Here is a 19803-nt window from a genome sequence, read left to right as displayed (position 1 = left end):
AGGTGGAGAACCTGCCTCTAAATCTGAGGTGGGGCCAGCTGCCCCCAGAGGCTCCCCGGCCCCCCGCCCCCCCACCTCCCCCACCCTGTGCAGCTCACAGACCAGTGCGGGGGCAGGGGGCAGGGACCACCCGAGAGAGGAGCAGAGCCCAGGCCAACCTGCCCCGGAGCTGCAGGACCCTGAGCCGCAAGCGCGGCACCCAGGCCTCTCTCTGCTGACGCCCCGAGCAGGTCTCGGCCAGCTCCTGGGCCCCACCCCCTCTCCTGCACAGCTATGACCATGAGCCCCCCCCCCCCCCCCGGCCCCCCTGGCCCCCCAGGCTCTCCCCTTCCACTTCCTCTCCTGCGCCGCGAGGACAACACTCCCTTTCCAGGCGCTGCCGTGCCAAACAGATGGAGTGGCGCAGAGAAAGGGGCTGGAACGGGGCTGGCAGACTCGCTGCTCAGTGCTAGTAATTTTTTTTAGTATTTCTTTAAGGACATGACGGGGCATTCCAGAAGGTTCAAGGGCTTCACAATCTGAACTCCACTGCAGCAAAGGCTCTCCTGTGCAGGACACCAGCTGAGCACGCTGACGAACGGGAGACCCCGTGGGACCTGCGATGGCCCATTGGCTCGGGGGAGCGTAGTCACCCTTCTGGCCTCACCTGTGGAGCAAGGCCACGCTCCCTCCCGGCAGCAGGGCCCTCGGGCCCTTCCCAACACGCAGGCGCGCCGAGGGCTGGAGCCAGGGCGCTTCATGTAATCCCACCCTGGCTCATGAGGGGACCCCCCCCCCACGTCTCCTACGGCTGGTCTCGGCTTTGTGGTGAGCCCCGGGCATTGGGGTCAGCTCCGGGTTCAGAGAGCTGGGTGAGGAGACACACTGTGTGGTCTCCCCGGACTCCCCTGCCCCACGAGGACCGCCCCCACCCCCCAGAATTTCTGCTTCTCCGACGCTCAAACGCCTCTGAACACCGCGAGGCGCTCTGACTTCTCCATACGCCTCGGCTTGCTTGCAAAGCATCGCCACCCTCGCTGTTCCCGACCTGCCCTGGCCTGGCCTCGGGAGCGCTCACTCCCACCCCCCACCGGGGCCACAGCACCAGGGCTACAAGCCAGCCCGGTCCCCTCCACCCCGGAGGGCCACAGGCCAGGTCCATAAGGTCCCCACGCCTCGTTTGCTGCACCCATAATACGGGGGTGACACAAGGCGCTCCCTCAGCAGGTGGGCAGGAGGTTCCGCAGGATCGTGCTGATGGAGCACGCGGCCAAGTACCGGCCAGAGAGAGAGTGCAACCTGCAGACGCCTCGCTCTGCGGGGCTGAGGTGCCTCTCACGAGAGGATTCTCTAGGTGGCTGGACGGGACAGACAGGGGACAGGGGACAGGGGGACAGGGGACAGGGCAGAGGCTGCGGCAGCCCGGCGGAGCCTCACGCCACCCCCGGGCTCAGAGGCAGGCCCCCGTTCCCGTCCCCGAGCGACCTGCTTCTATTCTCAAGGACGACAGAGATAAAAACACGAACTCCGAGATCTCCTCCTCGGAGAGCAGCGCCAGAGGCGGCGGCCCCGACGCTGCGCTCCCCGATTCCGCGAAGCTCCGTGCCGCGCTACACCCTCCCGCTCACCTCCTCCTCCCTGCTGGCTCCGGAGCCTTCTCTCCATGATCAAGATTCCCAAATCTGCATCTCTCGGCCAGCGGCAGCTGCTGGGATGCGGCCCCTGGATGTCCGCAGGCATCTCGGCGCCCCAGAAAGAACTCCCCTGCCTGCCCAGCCCGCTCCTCCTCCTCTGTGCCCGCTCCCTGTACCCCCGACAACGCAATGCAACACCCAGGGCGCCTCCAGGGCTTGCCCCCCTCACCCCTGCCCCGGGGCCATTGCCCGTGCTGCTCCTGCCAGCCCACGCCCGCCCGCCCGCCCCGACTCAAGGCCAGCCTGCCTCGGAATCTGTGTAGGCATACCATTGCACCCCCATCACCAGCTCCTGGTCCATGGTAGGTGCTCGGGAGAGATTCAGGAAAGACGGGAATGAGGATGTCTGATCAGTAAAATTCCACGTTCAGTTACAGTCGACTCCTCCGGTGCTTTTTAACTGCTCTGCCTCCAGCCAGATCCCAGCCAGCGCCCTCGCTCGGCGGGGCCGCAAGCAAGCCTCCCCAGCCACGCGGCTGCCTCTGGCCCGCCCCCAGCCTGTTCCCACAGGCAGCCTGCAAGGCCTCCTGGGAGCCGGAGCACGCCCCTCCTCCTCAGAGCTCCCCAAATCTTCCTGGGGCTCTCCACAATCTGGTCTCTCTGCCCCTGGCCCCTCCTCCCTCCCCACACCCTTCCCGCCCACCGTCCACACTCTAGCCTCCACAAGCTTTCCCCAGGTGCCCACCACTCACTCACTGCCCTGACCCTGCTACCCTCCCCTAACCAACCACTACCCCTGGAGTCCCCATATGATATCACAGCCTCCGGGGAGCCCTCCCAGATTCCCCAGATCTGGCAGCCACATCCCGGGCACTTCTCTCCCCAGTGTCCCCACAGTCCCGTCCTGAAGCTGCTCAGTTACCCGCCTGCACCCCTAGACTGTGAGGCCCAGAGAGCAGGCGACACGACACAGCTCTTCCGGGGCCCCCCAGCCTCCAGTCCAGGATGAGCAGCCACGTCTGGGCTTGGCGTGACCACAGGGGATCCCCCCCCCGGTCGCCCAGAAGAATCTGACCTGCTTTGTGGGTGTCCCCACACGGGAGTGAAGCCCAGCTCACACCGTCGGATGGAAGGCAGAGCTGAGACACAGACCCGCCGGCTCTTTCCAACAGATTTCTGCGGGAAATGCTGGACCCCAAAGCAGTTCCTAACTTCCATCCCTGGGAAGAAGTCCCCCCCACCCCCTCTGTGTCTCCAAGTAGGCTAGAAATAGACTTGGAAGGCCCGGGTTCACATGCCAGGTTTATCAGCTGCGTGTCAAGAAGCAAACTGCGTAACTTCTCTGAACTTTGTTCAGCTGCCTCATCCCTTCGAAATGTGGGGCAAGGGGTCATGGGGCTCGGTGGGGGGAGGCAACCCCCCCTCCCTGTTGGGGCGCCGCGGGGGGGTGAGGCACACAGCCTGCCCAAGGCGCTCACCCCCACCCCCACCGCGCCTGGCCCTCACGGAGTGGTTCCTGCTTGTACTTTCAAGTGAAAGTGAAATTTCGCTTTTCTCCTTTGAAGTGTGCTTTCACTTCTGCTCGTGACTTGTGATTCTTTTGATAACACACGTCTCCCATCTCTTGGGCGCTGCGGGGACTCGCTCGAATAACGCACAAGGTCCCACAAATGCTCAATCCTACTTCAGCTCACGGGGCGGCTAGTGGTTCCTGCCCGACGGCCCCCCTGGGTTCACCAGACCCCATAGCTGGGGCCAGCTCCAATCCCCACCCCGCCTTCGCCTGTCACACCAGGCCCCTGCTGGGGGCGGAACCTCTTCAAAGGGATGGTAATTCAATATTTAGAACCTCTTCCACGTTGGTGTTAAGACAGGCGAAAGCACAGCCTCGCTGAAAAAAGAAACATGTTCGCTTCATTTTAAGCAGCTCAAGATAAGCCTCGGGATATTTTTTTTTTTTCTGTTCTAAAAGCTTTGTGGCAGAAAACGCACTTGTAATTTTTTCCGTCTCTTTCTCCTGCACACACTTAACTAATTGCATTATATTCATTTTGCAAAAAAGAGAAAAATCTCCACTGTCGCCTACACGCAATTTGGAATGTAAAAGTTAGCAGTTCCTGAAATGGGACTAAATTAGAACACCTTCGTTAACCACAAAGTCACCTGAGGTGCCACTCACTCCTCCGGGCGGGTGGGCACACGGGAGGCGGGAGTCCGACTTGCCGCCAGTCCGGTTGATGGGCGGAACCACAGACATGCAGACCTGACGGGCACGCGCAAGCCGGCCTCCTCAGTTCAATTCAGAGGAAGCCGCTGGCCCTGGGGAGCTACCGAGTCTGACGTTCAGTCCTGGGGGTCTGGAGGGCACCCACACTGCCGAGCACTGGGGCCGGGAACTGAGCACCCAGCCATGCCGCACCCCCCACCACCCAGCACCGCTCCTGTGCTGGCGTCCGATGACCTTAACTTTGGCCGTTTCACATACAGCACCCGAGACACGTGCAAAACACCCCCGGAGGCCTGGACTAGCACCCGTTGACCTTTCTTACACCGGTAAGTGGGGGCTAGCGGGGCCTCCTCTGCCTTCCGAGGCTGCGGGCCACCCGCTTCTATCACAGGGCACCCCCTGAGGCCGAAAGCTACCAGCAGAACCAAGCGAGGGCTGCAGAGGGAAAGCTAGAAAGGAACTTGCACTTGAAGCTGCTACTCTCAGACGCGGAGAGGAACCCACATGTTCTAGGTTTCCGCAGTCCTCCCAGCTTAGGAGGTTGGGCCTGCTAGGGGGACGCCTGCTGGCCCGAAAAGGACGCACGTGCCCTGGCTGGTGTGGCTCGGTCAGAGCGCCGCCCCGGGAACCGAAAGGCTGTGGGTGGGCTCCCAGTCATGGCGCACGCAGGACCCAGGCTGCGGGTTCGATCCAGGCTGGAGCGCATATAAGGCAGCCAACTGATGCTCTCTCTCCTCCCCCTGTACCCTCTCTTCCTCCCTTCCCCTCTCTAGAAGCAATGAAAAAAAAAAAAAGTCCTCAGCGGAGGATAAAAAAATTAAAGAGGAAAAAAAGATGAACGCAAGACAAGCACCGTGGCTTCCAGGTTCTTGGTGTTCCTTTGTAACTCAGGAGGCGCTTTCCTGGGAGGCAATTTTCTTCTGCAGGAGCAGCTTAAATGAGCCCCCGTGCAGGTATTTCTGAACACGAAGGTCTGACGTGACGCCCGGGCTGGGAGACATTCAGCGGCGTTCTGCCGCATCGGCCTCCGGCTTGTCGCCCCCGTCACACGCCGCCGCTACCCCACGCTTGCGAACCACCTACGAGCTCCCCGGCTCTCAACAGGCCCCCCCCTCCCAGGGCCCTCCCCCTGCAGAGGGTCTGCAAAGCCGAAACCAGTTTCCGAGCGACGCCAAGGCACCGTTGCTTCTCCACTCGGTCCCGCGGGTGCCCAGCGGGGTCTTCCAGAGGCCACAGGACGAGTGACACCCCGAGGGACCAGAGCACAAGTAGGTCTGGGACAGGGCCCCGGCTGTGTCCTGTCAAGCTTGACCTCCAGCACCGTGGGACGTGTACGGCCATGCCACTCTTCTCACCGCCGTTTTGTGTTTTGGAAAGCAGTTACTGAACGCTGAAAAACATGTTCCTGTGTCCGCGTGTGGCCGGTTTATTCTACTTCTCACGTCTTCTGCCCAGTTTCCCAGCGTTACTTTCCAACGCGGTTAAGCGTGGGCTGTTCTGACTCACACGGAGAGAAGGTCTCGGGGGCCCTCGGTGACCGGTGAGCCCGCACTGAGCCCCTCCGACCGGGAAGCGAGGCTCTGAGCTCCCCTGCAGCCTGGCGCTGGCTCTGAGCCCAGGGCCGACACAGGGCCAGCGGGGGACGCTGGGCAGGACAGGACTCAGATGCCGACCACCCCTCTGAACAGCCGTGGCCTTCAGGGGGCATCACCCCTGATTTGAAACCAGAACCCTCCTTTTCAGCCAGCACGTTTACCGAGCACCCACTATGTGCTGCCCCCGCTCCAGGCGGGGGTGGTAGGTCCACAGAAGACAACGAAGGCTCCCACTCTCACGGTGCCGGTAACCCGGTGAAGGCAGAGAGACGGGAACCACGCCGGAAAGATCGCACGAGCCAGACGAACCGGAGAGTGATCACCGCCACGAGGAGGATTAACACTGGGCGACCTGGCGAGTGGCCGGAACCTGGCTGGTCAGAGGGGACAAGCTGGGACATGCACGCTAAGACCCGAGGACGGGGGCGGCCACGCAGAGCCGTCCCGCGGAAGGGCGTGTTGGGCAGCGCGGGCAGCTGGGGCAGAGGCCCTCGGGCAGCAACGGGAAAGGAAGAGCGAACGGGGTCAGGTCGGAGAAGGGGGCAGCCGGGGGCAGCAGTCTGCCTGCGTCCGGGTGGGACGGGAAGTTCGTGACCTTGACCGAGACGCGTCCCCCTTCTGGGCCTCGGTTTCCTCATCTGCAGCGGGAGGGCTGCCCTCGGCAACCGCGTTGAGGATTAAACGAGAGGAGGAGGAGGACGGGCAGCGCGCTCGGCACGGGGGGGGGGGGGGGGGGGCAGACCGGAAGCATTCCCGTCCGCCGCCTGCCCAGCCCGCCCAGCCTGCCGCGTTGCCTCCCCTCCCCCGCAGCTCCCCGAACCTCTCCCTCCCAGTCCACGGAGGGCCGGCGGCACCGACCCGCAGGTCCACGTGACACGTGGACGCACACGAGGGACGCTGCGTGGGATGCGTCCACCGGGACAGGCCACGGCCGGCTCCAGCAGAGCGCCCTCCCCACTGCTCCCGGCCAAACGCAAAGCACCTCCCGGTGAGAGGGGATGACCGCATCACCCCCACGCAGCCCCCACTGTGTGGCCCCTCGGCCGCCCAGCTTTGCCCCTCGGCCCCAGAGCACCGGAAGTCACTCTTCTGCTGGAAAACGTCGCCCTTGGACCCCCACCAGCCCCCCCACCCCGTTCTCCCCTGGCACACCCACACCACCTCCACCTCCTGAAAACACGGAGGGCCCCTGCCCGGGCCTTTCAGTGCTGGCTGTACTGCGGCTTGCCTTAAAAAGAATTTTTAAAAGAATAAAACCAAAGGGCTTCCTTTCAAGTGAGGCAGCCAAGAGAAGAAGGGCTCCTGGGCACAGATGTACAAGCGCCCGGGGCTCCAGGAGGCCCTGATCCCCAGAAGCCCGGTGCGGCCCGGAGGGCCAGGGCCCTGGCCAACAGCACCAGGGGCGCCACTTCCCTTTGAGGCCCAGCGGCGCCCCGCGGGCAGAGCGCGGCAAAGCAGAAGGCCCTTCGGAGGGAAAACGAGAGAATGCCCAGAAAAAGGAAGCGCTGCTGCTGCTGGCACCGGACGGATGTGCTGGCTGGGGGCCAAGGCCGCTCCCTCCGGAGGCGCACAAGCCTCCCCAAGATGCCCTGGCCCCGGCACATATATGGTCACGCGGCTGGAAATCCGGGAGAGCCCGCTGCCTCCCCAGTGGAGCCTCCCGCGAGAAGGGGAAAGTTCCCCTCACCAGGCCTCGGCTTCGGTTGCCAGGCGCCTGCACGGTTCACGCTGGAACTTCCTTCGAGCAAGGACTGGACGGTGTCATCTTCCTAGCGAGAGGAGGGCAAGCAGAGCGGCGGGGTTCTGGGCCGGAGCCCCGCACAGATCAGCCTGCGCGTCCCCTCGGGGGGCCGGCCGATCACACGGTCCTCAGAAATGCGGCCTGTCCCCAGCGAGGGATCATTTATTCCACGGCAACAGGCGCAGAAAGTCACATTCTGCTTTCGGAGCCCAGAAAAGTCACATTCTGCTTTCGTTTTCCGCCAGTCCCAGAGGACGGCCCCCACGCAGAAGGCTCGACCTGAAGCGGGGCCCCTCTTGGGTGACCTCAGAAACAGCAGTTGTCGCTGTGACGCTCACTCGCTCGCTCTCTGGCTGCGCCGTCGCTCGCTGGAGACGCCAGAGATGATAAACACAGAGAGGGAGAGAAACGTCCTGGCCTTTCTGCGAACATGTCCGCCGCACGCCCTGTCCCGGAGCAGCGCGTCATCCTCACGGTCGCTGCTCAGGAAAGCTCCCCTGTCCCCTGTAACTCAAGGCCGACGGGAGCAGCACCTGCTGGCCTGCAGCTCAGAGCCGGCAGCCAGGAAGCGGGGCGTTGCGTGGGCCGGGCCCATCTAGCCCCCGTCCCCCGTTTTATAGGTAGGAACGCAAACAGTGATTTCTTGGCAGCCACACAGCCGAGTAGCGGCCACAGTGTGACCACAGGGCTCCCCACACCGGGGCCCGTGCTGGGGGCCCAGCGGCAGGGAGGGCGTTTATTCAACGCGAAAGTCAGCCCAGCCCGAGGAGACGCCCCCTCCGCCCACGGCCTGAACCACAAAAACTAACAAAATGCAACAAAAAGCCAGCAAAGCAAGTCAGGTTAACATCCTCGGGGAGAAAGTCTCACTGAGTCCAGGAAAAATCATTCTAGGTCAGGGCTTCTCGGCCTCAGGGCTATTGACATTTTGGGGCGCATCGTCCTTAGTTGTGGGGTCACGTCCTGGGTGCTGTAGGAGGTGCAGCGGTACCCCTGGCCTCCACCCACCCACGAGATGCCAGCAGCACCCTCCCCCCTCGGTTGTGACAACAGACACGTCTCCAGACACCGACAAGTGTCCCCCCCACCCCGGGGGCATCTCACCCCACGGGGTGAGCCCCGCCGATCCAGGACACGATGTGGCTGTCTCGCTCGCTAACCCTCCGCAAGCATTCACTGCGCAACTCGGCAGCAATGACCCGGATCGGGCATTTCGACACCCGCTCCACCGAAGAGGACACAGACGCACAGATGCCACCTGCTTTGCCTGCACCCGAGAGTCAGGGGACGCTGTCCTGGAGCCGCCCTCCTGCAGTCGGGGGGCCCAGAGAGTTACGACCCGAGAGCAGCTTGTTTCCTTACCTAATTCGCACCCCCACGCCCCGTGAACACCCGAGCCCAACGCCCCCAGAGAGCAACGTCTCCAAAGCTATCAAAAGGGACCGTTTCACACATGTCTACACGGGGCTCTCCCCAGCAAAAGGGGCTCTTCAAAGCAACAGGCCAGTTCAAGAAAGAGCTAATCAGGGGACGGATACAAAAGATTAGATTCTTCCCAGAGCAGCCTCCCGCCTTTGAAGGCCAATGAAACATGCCGATAAATAACTTCCGCTGACAAATGTTTTGTGAGCACTTACAATGTATCGGGCACTCTTGCCGGATTCAAGATCAAAAAGGCCCAGGAGGAAAACAGATACAAAGTGTCACCGAGTTTCAAATGACCAAAGAGTTGCAAGTATCAGGAAAAGCTTTCCAGAAGAGGAGGCATTTGGGCCGGAGATGGCGGGATTAGGCAAAGTGGGCGGAGAGGGGGTGGGGAGGGCGCAGCAGGCAGGCAGGAAGGACCCGGGGAAAGCCGTGGACCCGAAACAAAAACGCACGGCCCTAAGTCTACGTGTTGATCAGCTCTTTCTGCTGAAAACGTGTGCACGGGATGGATGCTTTGAAGCTGTTCTTGCAAAACACAATCACTTCCGCGATACAGCTCCTCCTGAAGCGCAAACGACACGGAGGAACTTGGAGACCGGTGAGACTTTTTTCTCCCACTCACCGCTCTCGGAGGAGGAGCATCCCACAAAGCAGCCCCGAAGTCCTGCGGACGGCAGCAGGTCCTACAACAGGACAGCACACAGCTTCCTCCCAGGGTCCCCCGGCAGGCGTACTTCTGCGACTTCACGGCCCCACCGAGTTAGCTGGAGCTTTCGGTCTCTCTCCGCCTGTGCAGCCAGTACAATTGTCTCCAAAGCGCGCCTGCCGGGGAGCCTCCTGCCACCCCAGGCTGCTGATGGAGCCTTTGCACTGACCTGGAAATGAGAGGACTCCTGGGGGGGGGGGGGCAAAGGTCAGGCTGCACAGGTGAGAGCCAGCCACGGATGACAGCAAAGGAACCACAGAAATAGTGGTTCCAAGCAGTGACAAGGCACAGAGGCGAGCACCCCCCAGCGCAGCGCAGGCCTTCTCGGACGCCCACAGGGGGGTGACCCCTGCCCTCCCCCCCCCCCACCTGCCCCGCCGGCAATCACCCTAAAACCGCAGCTTCTGACGCAGTGGGTCTGGGCAGGCCTGACCGTCTGCACAGCCAACAGGCTCCCGGATGAAGCCAGTGATGCCCGTCTGGGGACCACAGAGTGACAAAGCTGGAGGACAGTGTTTCTTTAACATGGGACTGCAACCCCCAGGGAGGAACGTATAACCCAGAGTTCACTGTGTGTGTGTGTGTGCGCACATGCACGTGCGAGCAGCACACAGAGAATGAACAAGGAAGTTGGTTGCAACGTACACAGTTCTTTTTAAGTATGGGGGCAATAAGCTTTACCGCTGTCTATTCTAGCCTACTTTGTTTAAAACATCCACTGACCAAGGCCTCCTGGCTGGCGTAGCTCAGTGGATTGAGCATGGGCTGGGAACCAAAGTGTCCCAGGTTCGATTCCCAGCCAGGGTACATTCCTGGGTTGCAGGCCATAACCCCCAGCCACTGCACATTGATGTTTCTCTCTCTGTTTCTCCTTCCCTTCCCTCTCTAAAAATAAATAAAATCTTAAAAAAAAAATCCACTGACCGAGGCCAACTCAACGGATGTCACCACCTCTTCCTGGGTTGCCACGCAGTTGGAAACACCTGGATGTGGAACTCGAGTAACTTCCTGCGGGCCTGGGGGCGCTGTGTCTGCGCCCCAGTGAACGGTGGCTGAAACGGAGACCGCACTGAAGGGGTCAAGCGTGCGTTCGGAAATCCTCCAAAAAGAGCAAGGACGTGCCTGATCGCCTTTTGGAAAAGCTTCCATTGAAACTGTTCTGGCGGGAAGTGTTCTTCACCATAACTTCTGTCTTCTGACCCACGCAAGGGGGACGAGAGCACCGTGCGGCCCTGAGCGGGGGCTGGGGGGGGTCTTGAACAAGAAGTTCACGCGGAAGAGAACTAGGGGGCCCCGGAGAAAGGGCCTGGGTAGAGGTCAGGAACTCGAAGTACAGATGGACCCGGAATGTTCTGTCATGGAGCAAGGACGCCACTGCCGACTACTAGGGTGGTGTCCTTTGAACCGACTTAAACAGTCTCTCTCTCTCGCCAACAAAGACGGACAATTGGAACATCAATAGAGATAATTACACAAAGGCTACAAAAGATATAAAATATTTAAATCCGCCCTGGCTGGCATAGCTCAGTGGATTGAGCGCGGGCTGCGAACCAAGCATTGCAGGTTCGATTCCTAGTCAGGGCACATACCTGGGTTGCAGGCCACAACCCCCAGCAACTGCACATTGATGTTTCTCTCTCTCTCTCTTTCTCCCTCCCTAAGAATAAATAAATAAATCTTTAAAAAATATTAATAAAAAATATTTAAATCCATGACTCCCTAATGATACAAACAAAAAAACTATCCATTGGGTGTCTCAACAACTAGCACTGACTGGCATTTTGGATACTCTGGGGGCTGGGGGGTGGGCCATGCTGCAGGCTGGTTAGCAGCAGACCTGGCCTCTAACCCCTGGGTCCATCAGCGTCCTGTCTCCAGATGCGACAACCGAGAATGTCCCCAGATATTGCCCAACATCCCCCAGCTGAGAACCACTTCCAGAGCTCGTGGTGGAGAATCAATTCCTTATTTCTGAAACCTAGTCAAGTGCAGAGAGAAATTCAAGGCCGGGTCCTGTCTGTCGTGTATGAACAATGTCGCAGTGAACCAACAACTAAGTGGAGAAAACTTACATAAACGGTCCCAGGTCACACAGGGGGGTCAAACTCATTTCCACCGGGGGCCACATCAAAGGGCCGAATGTAATCTGAAGGCTGTATACACGTCACTGCTCCTTAACTAGGGGCAAGGAGCTCGGCACTGCCGCCGGGTAGAAACAAGGTGCCGGGCCGGATAAAACAAGGTGGAGCGCTGGGTTCCACCGGTGGGCCCTGTGTCCGCCCCCTGTGAGCTGTCACATAGCTGTTTTACAAGCACGCGTGGACTGACAGATCGAGGCTGTGAGCACCAATGGCTACTAGAGTCACAAGAAGACACACCCAGATGTGTCACCCGTCATACACCCCCGAGTGAAGTCGCAAAATAGTCCTGGCCCCCTTTCCTTCGACCCCCCCCCTCCCCCCCGCAAAGACAGACCCTGACCCAGACTCCGCCTCTGCATCGACCAGTGAACCACAGTGAACACCGGGCCAGAGAGACGTGCTCAGCGACGCCACACGCATGCGGGCAGCAGAGCCCGAACTGTGGGGGAACAGCCCCCCGTTTCTTCAGTAAGAACAGCAGCAACAGAAACGTGCACGGGGGAGGGGGAAAAAAGAGGCGCAACAGGAAACATACTCGTTAAAAGACATTAATTATTTGTCATGTATCAACCTTATTGGGATGCTAATTCAAACTGTTAAATGTGTATCAACACCACACGTGTTTTTAAATATGGGTATCAGGGAAGTGAGAACAGACTTGACTCCTGTCCAACTGAAGTTTTGGTTTTTTCTTGGGATGAATAATAGCATTGTTTTCTTTTTAGAAAAGAACTCCAATACTAGAGATACGTACTCAAAAACAGACGCACGAGTGTGTCTGCCTGTTCAAGCGCAAACAAGCAGAGGGTGCACCTGACCCGGCTCAGCGCGCGGCATTGGGTTACTCTGAAGAACAGACGAGAAATTCTATATTTACAGGAATGATTGCTAGGCTTTATCCCTGTAATAAGATAGCTGACGTCTGAATAGAGCTTTATCTTCCATTTAGTTTTCTTTAAAAAAAAAAAACAACAACACAGGAAGAACTGGACAAGGCGGCCTGGAGGCTGGGCCTGGCACCCTCATTGCACCCTCGTGACCCCACGCATGTCACCGCTCGAATGCACACAGGTCCCGTCGAAGGTACAGCGCCCCCTCTGGAAAAATGAAGCCGCAGGTGCGCACTCCTTAACCAGAAAAACGTTCAAGTGAAAGCCGAGGTGCCGAGCAGGAAGTGCCGTAGGAGTCCCTCTGCACGCACTGTGCACACACACACGCACGGCTTCCACACGTGCACACAGAGGGAGGGGGTTTCACACACGTGCACAGAGGGAGGGGTCCACAGCCTTCAAGGTGGGTGGCGGGGTTGGGGGCGAACGGTTGTGGGGTACGGCATCCCTCTACTTCCTAACGTTCTCCTGCAACTGAACACGCACATCTTACGCAGTAAGTAACAAAGCGCGTGCTTGTTACACGTGTGCACACAGGAAGGGGTCCACTGTGGTTATCAGAAACCACCACTGAACTTGAACTTCATATCCCTCCAGGGCGGTGCTAGGGAGCAGCGCCTGAGTCGTCCTCGGGGGGCTCCCCAAGACTGGGCAGGCTGCGGAAGGTTTGCGAGGATCACCCCGCAGGAACACCAGCAGGCGCTCACACTGTGCTGTCCCGACCAGCTGCGGGCTCGCCCACCTACCAAAGGGGGTTCCCCTCCAACGGCGGCCACTGCAACCTCAAGAAGCCACGGGCTTCACAGTCCCAGAGGGTCTAGCCGTCTGGAGTGTGACGCCGACATCCTCACCGGTGTCTTCAGAAAGGACGGCGTGCGTAGTTCGCTGGTGGTGAGACCCACACTGAGAAATCCTCGGGGAAACCTGCACTGTTTGACCTTGACCCCCTCTCCTGTCTGAACGACTGGCCTCTTCCTCAGCGGCAGCCACCCTGGCCTCCTGCGCCCTCCACAGGGGGTCACAGCTGCTCCCTTCGGGACGCCCCTTTCCCTGGTGTCCACAGGACTAACTGCTCACTCCTCCGGCGCTCTGCTCAAACACACCATGTTTAGGAGCCTCCCCGGGCCCACATGGCTTGACTGGTTGGAGCATCGTCCTGTGCACCCAAAGGTCAGCCGGTTCGAATCCCAGTCAGGGGGCATACAGGCGGCTACCGATAGAAGTTTCAATGTTTCATGTTTCACTCTCACTCTCGTGCACTCCCTTCCTCTCTCTAAAAATCTCTGCATGTCTCCCTGGGCAAGGATTAAAAATAAAAAGTAACATTAAAAACAATAAAAAGCCCTCCCTGGTTCCCAACCCCCCACGAGTCCTGCTTTATCTCCTTCCCTGTTGCGTTGTCCTTGTTTGTTTTCGGTGGTGACACAGGCACAAAGTTGCAATGTTAACTACCTTTAAGTACACGACTCAGGGGCGTTGGGTCCACACATGTTGTTGTACGACCATCACACCGTCCATTGCCAGAGTTTTTTCACCTCCCCGAAATGAAACGCTCTGCCCAGGAAACTGATTTCCCACCCCTCCCCCGCCCCCACGACCCCCGTCTCCCTGTCTCTGTGGACCTCCCTGCGCTGAGCTCCTCACGGGACTGACATTCCACGCCACTCGTCCTCCTGCGTGTGACCAGCTCGTTCTGTCCAGCTCAGCGTCCTACAGACTCAGCCACCTTGTGGCACGTGTCAGAGCTTCCTTCCTCGTCAAGGCTCAGGAACGTTCCATCGCGTGGGTGCGCTGCATTTCGCTCACCCGTTCCCTGTCAGTGGCCCTGGGGTTGTCTCCATGTCTTCACTACAGTCAACGAGTGCAGCTGTGAACGTGAGTGTGCAAATATCTGTGCCAGCCCTTGCTTCCAGTTCTTTGGGGTGCATACCTGGGAGTGGAAGCGCTGGGTCATCTGGTGATTCTAGGGTTAATCTTTGAAGGTCACTGTCCTCCCCACACGGGTGTCCACAGCGGCTACACCCTTTTCCGTCCCCGCCAACAGCACAGGGGTCCCGACTTCCCCGAGTCCTCACCAGCACTTAACTTCTGTTCCTTTCACTCTTTCTTCCCCCCACAGCGCCGACTACCTGTTACACTGGAACACCCGCTGATTTACGCCGGGTGCCCCGGCCCAGCTGGGGGCGAAACCTCTCAGGGCGGGATCGCGCGGCGGCAGCCCCGGCACCGAGAGCACAGCCGGGCGCGAAGAAAGGACTTGGGAAAGAAATGAAGGAACAGACACCGGGACTGGAACAGCTCCACCAGTTATTCGACTTCCTAGACGAGGCTTATCACACCCAACGCCTTAAACCACGCCGCCCAGCTCAGGCACGAACCTGGACGTGGTGGCTCCCTCCGAGGCGCAGCCCCACGGGTGATGGGGTCGGGGGAGGGGGTTTCAGCTCTTCCTCCTTCACTTCAGAACCACAGGACGCTGTGACAGTCGGTAGGAGTAACAGCAATCAGGTCGGTCACGTCACTGACGTCAAGCCTGAACTGGACGTCACGGAAAGAACCGTGCAGAACCGTGAAACAGCCCAAGTGGACGGAGAAAGCGCGTGGGCTTCGTCACTGGAGCGTCTGCGAACGCAGCGTGTTTTGTTTTAAGAGCTCAAACCAGCAGCACACCAGACGGGGCGCTGGCCTCGTGCGGACTCCTTACTTAATCACAGGCGCCCAAGGACAGCCTGACCTAGAAACCTAACTCCAGCCTACTTTTATTTTTTTTGTTTGTTTTTCTCCTTGTTCCTCTTAGGCATTTTTGTTTTTGTTTCCCATTGGTTTGTTTTTTAAGAGCTGCTTGTAAAGAAATCAGGCAGAGTTTCCATGAGATCATCATAAACCTGCAAAAAACCCACGTGCTTGTTCCCCTCTGGAAGTCGGCCGCTTGTGTACCGTTGGATTCTTGTTTCTTTTTTTTTTTTTTAAGATTTTATTTATTTATTTTTAGAGAGGGAAGGGAGGGAGAAAGAGAGAGAGAAACATCAATGTGCAGTTGCTGGGGGTCATGGCCTGCAACCCAGGCATGTGCCCTGACTGGGAATCGAACCTGCGATGCTTTGGTTCGCAGCCCTCGCTCAATCCACTGAGCTACGCCAGCCAGGGCCATTCTTTCTGTTTCTTTCCTCTCCCTCTCTCTCTCTCACATGCCGGTCTTCCTCCGTTGAAAATACTTTGAGGAAAAAGGCAACAGATGTGGCTTATGTCATCCACTTCTCCTGGAAGCCACCATCTCGTCTTGTTCCAGCAGAAAAGATGCCAGCCCCCCCCCAGAAGGCACCGCACGGCTGAAATGGGTGACACCGCCCCCCCCCCCCCCCCCCCCCCCGCAGCAGCTTCCCCGGGCCCACAGTAGGAGCCGGGAGGGATGCCTTCAGAGCACGACTGAACCTTCCCTGCCCACCAGGCTACTCTGTTCTGATTTTATTTATTCAAAGAGCAGGTTATACTTTCAATACACACAGCGAAGTAAGGATGGGGGGAAGAGAAAAGGCTTTGCACAACCATCCACCGAGCAAACGGACTGGTAATACGGGGAAAGGTTCCAGGCGCGCCACCGTTCACATCATCGGGGATGGAAACGATCCCATTTTACTCAGCTGGGTACGGGCCGGAGTCCTTTAACCTGCTCAGGTGCCTCGACGAGGATAAGTAAGATGGATTTCAGGTGCGAGAGGCTCCGCACCTAAGGTTCCCCGTGGTTTCTCTCACTCTTGATCAGGCTCTCGGCGTGCAGCCTTCCAAAACAAACTAACGCCACCTCAAACAGCCAGTCTGCAGCCCCCACACCTGTGGCTGCCTCGGTTCCTTCTCACCTCGGGGGAGGGGCCGCGCACCCCCCACCCACTGGCAGCACACAAGCAAGATGTGCTGCATCAACAGCAAGAAGTTTATCCTTCTTCCTGCTGTCTCCCTCGCCACGCCCCCAGCTTAGGTGCTTTTGTGGGTACAGCCCCACCTGCAGTCACCCCAGCTTCCGCATGTTTGAGCCACTCGCTGGGCAGGTGATTTCACTAACTGCACCTCAGTGTCTCCACCTGGGCCTGACGCCCGGGGCGTCTGTAACGTGACGGCCCTGGTCCTGGCTTACAAGCACTTGATGTATCAATATCATGATTTTTAGCGACCAGGTGGAACAGGCTCTTGGACCTGCTGCCCTTCCTGGCCTGTGGCTCTCGCAGGAAAACGGAGCCCAGTCCTTGGCCCTCTGAGTGCCCATGCGGCCAGGCGAGTCCCTGGAACTCCCAGAAGGAGCCAGACCTCACACATCCTCATGCGTCCCAATCCGCCGGCTGGCCTGAGGATCTTATCAACAGGAAACAAAAGCACTAGGCTACTATAATGAAGTGTCTGGCTTTTCTTTTCTAATTAGAAAAGCCCAAAGATTGTAGCCCAGGGAACAGCTAAATATTTGGAAGGTTAAAGAAGTTACTAAGACACCCCCCGCCCCATTACCCTGTTGTTTACCCTGCTCCGGACCATTTCAAAAGAAAAAAAAAACAAAACTTCTGATGGCTAAACCTGCAGCGACAGAGACGCACACGCGCCTGCCTTTCTCGAAGGACAGCCTGACCGTTCGGGGAGGAAAAACAGGAGCCGCTTGTGTCCGCTGATAAACGCGAACCCTCAGCTCACATCCCACGAAGGCACCTACCAGCGGGGGCCCACCGCAGACCTTGACGCTCTGACAGATGGCTTCAGGTCAAGGGCTGGATGCTACTATCTTCGGCTGCAAGCACTCACTTCCCTTTTCAAAGTTCTAACTCTTTCCATTTGCCAGCAGCCACTTTCATTTCTTGCAGTCCAACACACTCCGATTAAACGCACATTCACAGTAAGAAAAAAAGAAAGTGACTATTTTTGAGAGAGAGAGGAGCAGCTAGCGTTTGCCTCCATGTCTTGGCAGAGGAAATCCACAACGTCCTTTGGAATTCAAGCCATCGGCAAGCTGCCAGGCAAGTTCACTGCTCAGTCCACCAACGGGGACCCCTTTTACTGCTCCAGGTAGTGGCCGTTCCCACTCCTGTCCCCAGAACAGCTGGCAGGACTTGCCCTTGGGTCCCCCCTGGTCCCTGGAGTCCTCACCAGAGGAGGACAAGTTTTGGACACTGAGCCTTTTTCGTCTCTATATCCCCCACCCCCCTGGCTCATTAGAGAGGACTTCCAACAGGCTCAGAACAAAAACTCATTATTGCCCCCCGGCCTTAGCGCAGGCGACCACACTCACCTGACCCTCGTCAGGCACTCCCACTCCGTTGCCGAAACACGCCCAGCCCGGGGTGCGAATCCTGATGCTCCAGAGTCAGCTCCTAAGGGTTTAGAATGAAGACCACGTGTGAGACCACGAAGGTGGGTCCCCAACACAAATGTTCCAAATCCCCACCTTCCACCTCCGTGACCCTCCTGCCTGGAGAGATACCCTGCTCCCCAAGCACCTCCCGCCCCCCCCCCCCCCAGTTGATAGATAGGTTGGTGGAATCACGTGGGGGAAGAAGAGTGCAGGTAACTCGGTGCGCTTACTGCCAGTAGGCACCGGCTTGGCCCGTGGGGGGGGGGCGGGCGGGGCGGGGGAGGGGTGCTGGATCTACCGGACGCGTTTCGGCGGCTCCGAAAACACTTGTTTCCCGCAGCGTAGGCCCCACGTCGGAAGCCCGCATCCCCATTGGACGCGAGCTTCGTCCACACTTCAGCCCTCCACGCTCCCCCGGAGTTCTTCCGTTTTTTAAAACCCTCCCCACTGGGGCCCCCACACATGCCCGGTTCTCCCCACCGTGCAGCTCGAGCGAGGGTCACATTTTGAGAAAGATGGTTTCCTTAGGCGGACTCACACAGCCCTCCCCCCCCCCCGGCCGCAAAAAAAAAAAAAAAAAAAACCAAAACAAAACAAAAACACCTATTTTCTGCATCCGCTGCAACAGTTCCCAACTTGGGGGAATGCCATTCCGTGCCAGAATGGGGAGCCCTCAAAACCAGTCTCTGGACTCGAGAATTTTTTTTTTCACCTCAAATGAACTCCCCCCTCAAAAAAAAACAAAAAAAACCGCCCGCAGTAAAAGAACCCACAAACGCCTGCAAGTGCTTTCAAAGCCACCAAGAACTCCCACAGAGCGGGACACAAACTTGTGCGTCGTGGGGACATGCAGCTCCCCGCGCCCTCCGCCCGGCCCCAGCCGCTACCTTGGTACCCGGGGAGCCACGCCGGTTTGGGGGTGCAGGGCGAGGAGAGGGTCAGCAGCCGCTGGGGAATCCCATGCTCGCGAAGAGGCAGCTCGTTCCGTTAGGATGGAAGCGGAACACCCACACCTCCTCTCGGCGCGGCTCTGGCTCTCCACCCTCCGCCTCCTCCGCCTCCTGCACCTCCTCCCGCCCCAGCGAGCCGGAGGGAGCGCTTCAGCAGCACAGCCACATGGTTACTGCACTTGGAAGCGGCTCTCGGAGCCTTATATAGGCCGGGGAGCTCCCTGGGCAATGTAGTCCGAGGCCGCGATGCGACGGCCCCGGGGCGACGGGACGGACTTCCAGTCCCAGAATCCCCTGGGCAGTGGGCGGGGCTCTAAATAGTTGCGCGGGCGGGGAGGGGCGGGGCGTCCGGCGGGGTATCCGGACTCCGCACGCGGGTCCTCGCTCGGACCTGGCGGGGCTTGGGGGCCCGCCCCCCCAAAGCCGCCCCTGGAGGGCGCCCCCATCCCTGGGGGACCCTCCTCATCCGTCTGGCCTCTTTCTGCTGAGTGCAGGTGTAGCCGGGAGCGGGGGACGGGGCGCCGCTCGGATTTCTGCTTTGGGAAGTTTTTACCAGCTGGAACCCTCCCTCCCTCCCTCCCTCCGCGCGCCTGGCGTCGCGAGCCAAGAATGTCAGAAATCCAGGGCAGAGGAACGCCAGTGTTTGCGGTCAGGGATTGAAGGCGCGAGGTCGTCTTTACTTAATCAGCTCGGGTTTGCACGGAAAACTATGCCCGGGAGCGACGGTCCCCGCCGGCGGGGACACAGGCCAGTGGCTGGATGGAGGGCACTTGACTGAACCGAACTGCGTGCGCCCTTCCTCGCCCTGCAGGAGGTGGGGACCTCGAGCCTCCCCCTCTGGTGCACAAATAGAGGAGCCGTGTTGGGACTCGCCAGCGCTGAGATGGGGAGGCAGGAAACAAATACAGACCGCGACCTCGGTCCTGACCCGGCTCTCCAGCAGCCCCCCTGCTCCCGGCAGCTGTAAATGCTTAAATAAATAAACCGCAAACAAGGGAAGCAAAACAAAACGACGTAGGGTTTGGAAGAGAGCCGTTGGCACAGAGGGGAGCGTCCAGGCGGGGCGCCCTCCCGCGGCTCGGGCAGCGGCGTCAGGGACGCGGTGGTTTTCGGCTCACTGCCAACCAGGGCCTGAGCTCCCCGGCTGCGGGCCGCTTCAGGCCCCGCCTTTGGGAAGCAA

The 19803-nt window shown here is 59.2% G+C and overlaps 1 protein-coding gene across 1 annotated transcript in view; it reads right to left on the bottom strand.

Annotated features, from left to right (window-relative positions):
- The window catches only part of ITPR1 (inositol 1,4,5-trisphosphate receptor type 1), a 214465-nt gene extending 195671 nt beyond the window's left edge, over nucleotides 1-18794 (bottom strand). Inside the window, 2 exon segments of the mRNA XM_036030250.1 lie at nucleotides 17611-17692; nucleotides 18561-18794. The gene's annotated coding sequence lies outside the window, so the exon portion shown is untranslated.
- Between the last annotated feature and the right edge of the window lie 1009 nt (nucleotides 18795-19803).

This window comes from Phyllostomus discolor, chromosome 7 (genome assembly GCF_004126475.2).
Source record: "Phyllostomus discolor isolate MPI-MPIP mPhyDis1 chromosome 7, mPhyDis1.pri.v3, whole genome shotgun sequence".
NCBI classification, from domain to species: domain Eukaryota; kingdom Metazoa; phylum Chordata; class Mammalia; order Chiroptera; family Phyllostomidae; genus Phyllostomus; species Phyllostomus discolor.
Note: the sequence above shows the minus strand (reverse complement) of the source record. Positions and strands in the feature narration are given on the sequence as shown.